The sequence below is a fragment of the Nicotiana tabacum genome, chromosome 18 (assembly GCF_000715075.1).
Source record: "Nicotiana tabacum cultivar K326 chromosome 18, ASM71507v2, whole genome shotgun sequence".
NCBI classification, from domain to species: Eukaryota; Viridiplantae; Streptophyta; class Magnoliopsida; order Solanales; family Solanaceae; genus Nicotiana; species Nicotiana tabacum.
This window is the reverse complement of record NC_134097.1, coordinates 100,452,870-100,461,663: the sequence shown is the minus strand read 5'-3', so window position 1 is coordinate 100,461,663 and position 8,794 is coordinate 100,452,870. Positions and strand designations below refer to the sequence as shown.

Genomic DNA, 8,794 nt, shown 5'->3' with positions numbered 1-8,794 from the left:
AATCTAACATACCAAGCAACGAAAGATCCGCTCGGGTCTCCAAAACCCCAATAATTACTAAACAATGTCGATACACACGACTCACAATTACAACATAGCCTAAATGTGAGAACTTCCTTGACTCTAAGTCCATATGGCACATGACTCAACACGCCTGATCCCAATTCTGTCGTCCGAATGCATACCATACCTCAAATACCCAATCATTCCACGAGAGATACTCTGAAATTCCTCGGTGCCACCAAGCAAACTCGAATACCAGCAGTCGATCTAACAAGAAGGTGCCGCAATACTACTGAAGTACCATCAACTTAATCACATTGCCTTTCCTGAAATATATACCCTCGTCAAATCACCCCAAATTAGCAATACCATTTCCTTAATCATCTGTAGATCATTCCTCTAATCATCTGAAATTGCCCGTGCTGCCTAAGAATTTTATGACCTTCCTTTCGGAACCGAACCGCAACCTTACACACGCAATTCCCAATCATTTACAACATACCGCATAACCCATACCATCCTAGGATAACCATGAGAACTTCATATCCTTTCCGAACCGCAAGAAACTATGCATTCCACTAGCCAAAAACTTCCCATTGATACCCTCTAGAAGAGAACCACTATACATCCAATGCTCTTCATGCCAATAGGAAAAATATACCTCTCTAACTGTGGTGGAAACCATCTAGAACTCCCTGAATTCCATTTGCACAACACTAACTCATCAGGACAGAATCCTTCTAACTTAACCGAGCTACACATGCCACAAAAACCCAACAGAATTGCCGCGAAACACCTGCAGAGACTCATTACCTCGTAAGCATTCAAAGAGCTAATCATACTCTTACCATACCGATCCGATCTGACCCACTACCATGCTATACCATCTGCCGAGTTACCTTCTGATTTACCTTCAACTTGATACTTCTTCTTGCTATAATATCACAATTCCTCAATCCAGACTTACCACACAAGACCCAAGCATAAAACCACACTATCTAAGGCTTATAAGCCGCTGAATACTCTCTTAAATATTCCCAAAAGCACCACATTCAAAATACTTTACTCTGAGGAAACTTCTTGCGAATCTAAATCTGTTTCCTTTACCTTCCTAATACTGATACATGGAATCCCATAATTAATATAGAAAATACCACAAGTCTTGATATCTTCCCATGAAAACTCAGTTTCTAACCACATATACAACTTGAAGATACCCAATTGTTACATGTAAAGTCTTGAACCCATTAGAACCATTTAGTCATCCACTCTACTTGAACTGCAATTAGCCTGATCAAACGAACTGAACAACCCGTGCCTCATTGGCACTCCGACACCGAAGAATGTAACCTCATTCCAGTACAACCAAGCAACTTCCTGCTCTATGCACCGAGCATCCTTTACCAATAACAACTCAAGACATTCCGTGATTCACACACACCTATGAAGCGTACTATAACCTTTGTTAAGAATTTTTCTTATACCCGAGCCATACTCGGTCTCAATTTCTGCAAGCCATAACTGATTCACCAGCACGCCTCAAACTAGAACCAACATAGCACTTAACCGTGCAATCGCCTAATCAATAGCAGACTCCCCCACTTGACTCGAAGCCATAGATCAACACACACTCAATAACTCATAACGCTTATACTCTATTGATGTCATAATACCATAGTGAGGTTAAATTCAACTCCTTTATAAGTTTGTGAAAACAAGATCATTTAAAATTTTAACTTTTCTGCAAATCTCACATTTGCTCTCGCAACAGTTACACCAACTCAATAAGCGACCCAATTTAAATTGCAACACATATCTTTCACTCGCAAATGAGATCTTCTAACAGACACATAAGGATCGCACCACCTCAGAGCACTTCGCAGGAGATAACCCACCGGCTTTGCCTCCAACTAACATTCTTGTATACCTTCCACCGCCATAAACTATATGCAGTCACTTAGTCTTTCTGAGTCTGAATTCATACCGCAATATGAAATTTACTTCACTCTCAACTGGAAACACAAAAAGATCCTTCACATGCCCATAACTCGGGGCTATACCTCGAATCACGATGAAATTCAAGCACCTAATAGTTCTTCTATCCTCCCGCAGACCTTTCTCGTCGCTTCCAAATCATATGGATACATATCGTAGTACCAACATACTCATCACATAGTTATCAGCCATCACTTCCACTAATAGGAACAATATCGCACATATAAGTTCAAAAACACTTGCTCACACAATCAGCACCTCGGTGCTCATGCTATTGGCAAAAATCTGGCCTCAAGTCCTCTAGACTGGCCCAATATCAACGCACAGAGATCACATCTTGCCCCTCGATCGGAGAATCCTAAGCCATCGATACACATCTGATACTGAGCGTTCATGCGCGCATACGAACGCTAGAAGGAATTCAAAGAGTTACATTTCAAGCTGAATCAAAGGAAGCACGATAAGAATTCAAGAGCGTGAAGTTTTCCTAAAGGTTCTGCAGCCTCTCGAGGATAAATACAGACGTCTTCGTACCGATCCGCGAGACTCTACTAAACCTGCTCATGACTCGTGAGACCTATGTAACCTAGGCTCTGATACCAACTTGTCACGACCCTAACCCCGAACCCCGTCGTGATGGCGCCTCTCATGAAGATAAGGTCAGCCAATTAGACCCAATTCACTATTTAAAATAGTTAAACAATATAAGAGCAGTCTAATCATAATTTAATGATAATAAGCAGCGGATATACAACCCAACACAGCCCTAACCGGGGTGTTACAAGTCACGAGCATCTACTAGGGTCTAACTACAGCTGAAAAGTCTGAAATGTACTGAGTACAGACATATGAAATAAAGAGGGAGAAAAGCACTGCTGCGGACGCCGGCAGCTACCTTGGTAAACTCTGATGACTCTACCTCTGATCAACCAATACCCGCTACCGGGTCAAGAAATACCTGAATATGCACATATGGTGCAGGGAGTAAAGTGAGTACTCTGACTTAGTGAGTAATAATAATAAATAAAGACTGAAGGCAAGAAATCACGTAAAACATATCAAGATGCTATATATAAGCAGTCCAAAACCAGTAAGAAAGTAGTGAAGCTGAAAAAAAAGCTCTTAAAATATCTTAGCTCAATTTAAACTTCTTTGAAAATGGCCTTTTCAATGATTACGCAACTGAATGCAAAATAGTTCGTGCAGAGAAGCATAGAAATTCGCCCCTCGGGAACAAATACCATAGTTTATCAGGTAAAATGACAAGTAAAAATGAAAGATAAACATATAAAAGTTCGCCCCTCTGGCTCAATGTCAACAACTTCGCCCCTCGGGCAATATCTTAGAACAATATCAGTCCCTCGGGCTATCCCATAGAACAGTACCAGCCCCTCAGGCAATCACATAGAACAATACCAGCCCCTCGAGCTATCACACAGTACAATATCAGCCCCTCGGGCTATATATCACATCACAATGGGTACCTGCGCTCACTGGGGGTGTACAGACTCCGGGAGGAGCCCCTTACTGCCCAAGTGCAACATCAAGCCATATCGTGGCATAAATCTAGGCCCTCTGCATCATATCAGTCAAGCCACCTCGTGGCGTATATATGTATCTCAGGCCCCCGGCCTCATAAAAAATATCAACAAGCCACCTCGTGGTGTACATATCTCAGTCCCTCGGCCTCAATCAGTATCAGTGTTTCCTCACAACTAGGCCCTCGGCCTTACTCAGTCACAAGCCCCTCGGGCATTAGTAAAACAGCATTTCTCAGCCCAAAATATCATTTAAAATATCATTTAAGTCTCAAAAACGGAGTAAAAATGGTTGAGTAGTAAAACAGTGGAAAATAACATAACTGAGTTCAATTAATAAGTCAAAGCAGTGAGGAAATAGTAATAAAAATCCCCGAAGAGTTCAAAACAGTTGGCACGAAGCCCAAATATGTCAATCAGCCCAAATCATAATGATAACAAATAAGTTTCAGTCAAATACGCGGTAAAATCATCAATCGGGATGGACCAAGTCATAATCCCCAATAGTACATGACCCCACGCCCGTCGTCAAGCATGTGCCTCACCTTAATATAGCACTACGATGTGCAATCCGGGGTTTCAAACCCTCAGAACATCATTTACAATCATTACTCACCTCGAATCGGCTAAAACTCTAGCTCGCGATGCCTTTGCCCCTCAAATTGACCTCCACGTGCGTTGAATCTATTTAAAATCAGAACAAATACGTCACAATATGCTAAGGGAACAAAGCCCAAGCAAAAACAATCAAAAAACACCAAAAATCTCGAAATTAGCAAAGCCTGAGCCCCGGGCCCACTTCTCGAAACTCAGAAATTTTTACATCAACGGGTTCCTTATCTCCCCACGAGTTCAACCATACCAATTTTACCAAAATCCGACATCAACTCGACCCTCAAATCTTCAAATTAAACCAAGAGGGTTTCCAAGATTTTACCAACTAAAATCACCAATTAAATGTTAAAAATAACGATGGATTCGAGTAATCTAACCAAAATTGAGTTAAGAACACTTACCCTGATGTTTTCCTTGAAAATCTCTCAAAAAATCACCTCACCCGAGCTCCCCCAACTCTATTTTGGTTCCAGTAGCCAAAATAAATCGGCCCGCGCTACCCTGGGCGCTCGCGATGGGAAATTATTTTTCCCCGACACGAAAATGGGCATAATTCTCTCATACGATGTCCGAATTGGACGATTCTTTTTGCTATGGTTCCAAAATTGCGATACGGATCTAATTCCTCAATAAAAACTGAATTTGGAGCTCATTTGCATAATATGATACCACTTATTCTTGAAGAACGGCATCAAAACATCCTTGAAATGCGGAAGTTAAACTCCAATAACCATCCAAACTCCACCCGAGGCCCTCGGGATCTCAACCAAATATATCAACAAGTCCTAAAATATCATGCGGACTTACTCAGAGTTTCAAATCGTGCCAAGCAACATCAAAACTATAATTCACACCTCAATTCGGACTTATGAGTTTCAAACTTTTCCTTTTACAAAGCGCGTGCCAAAACGTATAAAATGAATCCAGAATGACTTCAAATTTTGCACACAAGTCATTAATGACAAAATGGAGCTACTGCAACTTCCAAAATTTCATTCCGACCTTTATATCAAAATCTCACCTATCAACCGGAAAAAGCCGAAATCTCCATTTCGCCAATTCAAGCCCAAACCTTCCACGGACCTCCAAAATGCATTCCGATCACGCTCCTAAGTCCCAAGTCACTTAACGGAGCTAACCAAATCATAAAAATTCTGATCCGAGATCATATACAAACAAGTCAAATCTTGATCAAACCTTTCAAACTTCAAGCTTCAACTGAGAACTATTTTCTTCCAAATGCGTTCCGATTACCCTGAAAACCAAAACCAATGATTTACATAAGTCATAACACATCACACGGGGCAACTCATGCCCGATAACTAGTGATCAAAGTGCAAAAGCTCAAAACGACCGGTCGGGTCGTTACAAACACACTTTTTCAAATGCAAAATAGAAAGTACAATAATAAAAAAAAACTCGGTATTACTATACAAAACTAGAAGGTAAAAGATGACATGAAAAGAAAAACAGACTCAAAATATAAAAAAAAATCTTCTTAAGCAACTCCTGAATGAGCGATCCTGACTGGATGGTCACGAAGTGTCAGTCATGCTCAAACTCCGGTAAGTAGACCCACACCTGTATGAGAAAATTAAGACCAAATAAAGTTAAAGACCTAGAACACTATGTGAGATAATAACCCTTCCTGTTGGACACATGCAAGACATGATTGTGACTATTTTTCTAAAATTAACCTATGTGGCTAAAAGTGGCTAAAAATGCAAGATTTGGCTAAGACCCCGCGAAACCATGAACCTAAGACTCACTAGGAAGACCGGAAATTATGTGGGTTTCCTACGTATCACGCCCCAAAAGACGAGAATCATGTATCCGTAGTTCGGGCAAATTGGATACGGGCAAGAATTGAAAAAATAACTAATTTAGAAAAAAAAATATTTTTTTTCTGAAAAAATGATGAAACATGTAAACTCTTTTTGGATTTTCTTTTCCTTTTTTTGATTTTTTTGATTTTCAGAAAATGATGAAAAAGTTCCAAAAAAAATTGAATTTTTCATTTTTTTTTCTTTTCTTAACCAAAATGTGAAAGAAAAACATAATTGGGCCTTACTTGCTTTATTTTCACACTTCACCATCTCTTTTTCCTTTTTTTTCATTTGCCCTCAACTATCATTGGTCCACCAAATGACACTTTTACCCTTGAAGAAATGCAACATGTAGCACATAGGATGCATCAAGATGGTCCGTTATTTTGGGTACACCTGTCCTAGACGGACCCAACCCCTATGTTGAGTCCCATAAGTCAAATGCACATGATGCAAACAAACATTCCTACTAGGGATCCGGCATGAGGCTATGTTATTCTAGGTTTAAAAACCTGGATTTATTTGTTCTAGGCCTGGCTTACTCGAGCGGACAGCTCGAGACGAGGGGAGGCAGCGTACCGGGAATACAGAAGCTTCACCGACTTTGCAACTTGTCCAAAGATCGTGCTAAAATTGGGATATGACTCTAACAGAAGAGAAGTCACACGAAGTGCACATTTCCCAGTTGATTTAGAAGACTCAGAGAGAAAAGGGTATCGTAACAGTTTTTATATACAGTTTAATTAATATCAAAGCGGTAAAAAAACGACATTTAGCATATTAGGCCCAAACACGCAAAAATCAGACAATCATGAAAGCCAAGTATAGCAGTTATTCTAAGCTCGAATTCAAACCCTGAACCAGAAGTTCTGGATTTTTATCCCCAGCAGAGTCACCGGAGTTGTCACACCTCCTTTTTCACTACCCCGGGGAGGGTATAAGGGAGTTTTTTCCAATTTAAGTGACAATCGAAATGGGATTATTTATTTAAAATTCAGAGTCGCCACTTGGGATAATTTATGGTGTCCCAAGTCACCGGTTTAAAATTTTGAATCGTGAAAAGTTTGACTCTGTTTTACAGTTCGCGAACACAGAAATCCGGGTAAGGAATTCTGTTAACCCGGGAAAAGATGTTAGGCATTTCCGGGTTCCGTGGTTTTAGCACGGTCGCTCAACTATTATTATTGGCCTAATTATCTGATTTTTTACACGTTTTAAACCTATTGTGCATTTTTAACTTTTTAGTCACTTTTAATATTTCGAAAAAATTCAAGGTTATTTAAAATACGTCGTAAGTCACGCTATATAAAATGCACTCGTGGTTCACGACACGTTCTATTTAACCTTTTTGGAAATTAGAATCGGGTCACATAAAATGCACACCCGGATTTACCATGTTTATTTTATTACTATTCCAAGTTGTGGTCAGGTCATATGAAATGCACACCCGGATGAGATTTACGTATCGTGACCATGTCACGGGAACCGTACCCATAGCCACGATAATTTATTAATCTCACATTAATAATCATAAAGTAGACAATGACTAATTTTATTAATTGTCTACAACAATTCAGTACTATACTCATGATTCCTCATTTCTGGCATAAGAGACAAAAGGTAATCTTTTTAATTCCCTAATTCTATATATTAGTTAGATCTTGGTTGAAATTTAGCATTAACAATGAACAAGAGATTCCTACGGCAAGCAAAAACATTGACGCGAAGAGTATACAAAGCATTCTCCAATATACACAACTGGTTCAATATTGCAAGAAGAAAACACTTTAGCAATGAAATCAACGAATTTGCAAAGGAATACATTTGAGACTGATCAATGCTGTAGCAGATATCATAAAATCATGAAACACAAGCTCATCCTAAAATACTAGTGTAGCAGTTACAACCACTTAAAATCAAATCAAACTGTTAATTAAAGTGTGAAAAAAAATAAATAGATCAATGAACACAGAAATTCTTACGAGCACGCATATGCCGAAACAGATCCGGAACACTGGAATAGAACTCCTCGCCGGACAAATAGGAACTTCGACGGAAAACCAACTGGATTCTATCGGAATTTGAATGAGACAATAATGAAACGAACCATGTGACTAGAACCTCGGTCGAACCTAACTCGCAGATATTGTCCCTTTCTCGTTTCTATGCGTGTGCGTGTATGGCTGCTGGTTCGTTTTCCGGCGAGCTCGCCAGGCATCGTCGAGGTGGTCGCTGGTTAAGAGTGTGGTGGTGACGGAATTTCTAGGGTTTAGCTCCTAGGTTCAGTGGGTGGTCGTTGAAGAAGGGATGAAGAAAGAGTCGATGGGGGTCATAGAAAGTCAGTGATGGCTTTGAGACGAGATAAAGAAACAAGCCGCTGGAAATATATTTGGTCTCTTTGTTCGCTCCTTAGGTCCTTTTGATGAAGAAGATGACTGAAACCATTTTTGTCTTCTCTCAAGTCAAAAAACGGCAGATTGTATCCCTATAGGTCTAGGTCTTAGAGTCTAGGGTATTTTTAGACTAGTTTTGGTTATATATAAGGGTTTTTAGTTTAACAGGTATGGGTTTGGTATTATTGGGCCTTAAAATTGGGCCAAAAACTAACAAAAAAAAACTTCAAAATTCATAAAGACGGAATAAACCAACCCAAACCTAATTCCTCCTTCTAAAATTATATCATTTATAATATAAGAATATAAAACTAATCTTAATTAATTGAACTAAACTATATTAAAACATGAATCTATTTTTGTGTTTTCAAGATTATATAAAAACAAAAATGAGGTACTATTTTTGTATATTTTTTGTTTAATT

The 8,794-nt window shown here is 39.4% G+C and overlaps 1 long non-coding RNA gene across 1 annotated transcript; it reads right to left on the bottom strand.

The window, feature by feature from the left end:
• Positions 1 to 3,227: 3,227 nt before the first annotated feature.
• LOC142172949 (uncharacterized) lies at positions 3,228 to 8,475 on the bottom strand. Its single transcript, XR_012702211.1, has 3 exons — positions 7,960 to 8,475; positions 4,553 to 5,406; positions 3,228 to 4,220 (listed from the first exon to the last, which is right to left on the bottom strand). It is a non-coding gene; the product is annotated as an uncharacterized LOC142172949 (long non-coding RNA).
• Between the last annotated feature and the right edge of the window lie 319 nt (positions 8,476 to 8,794).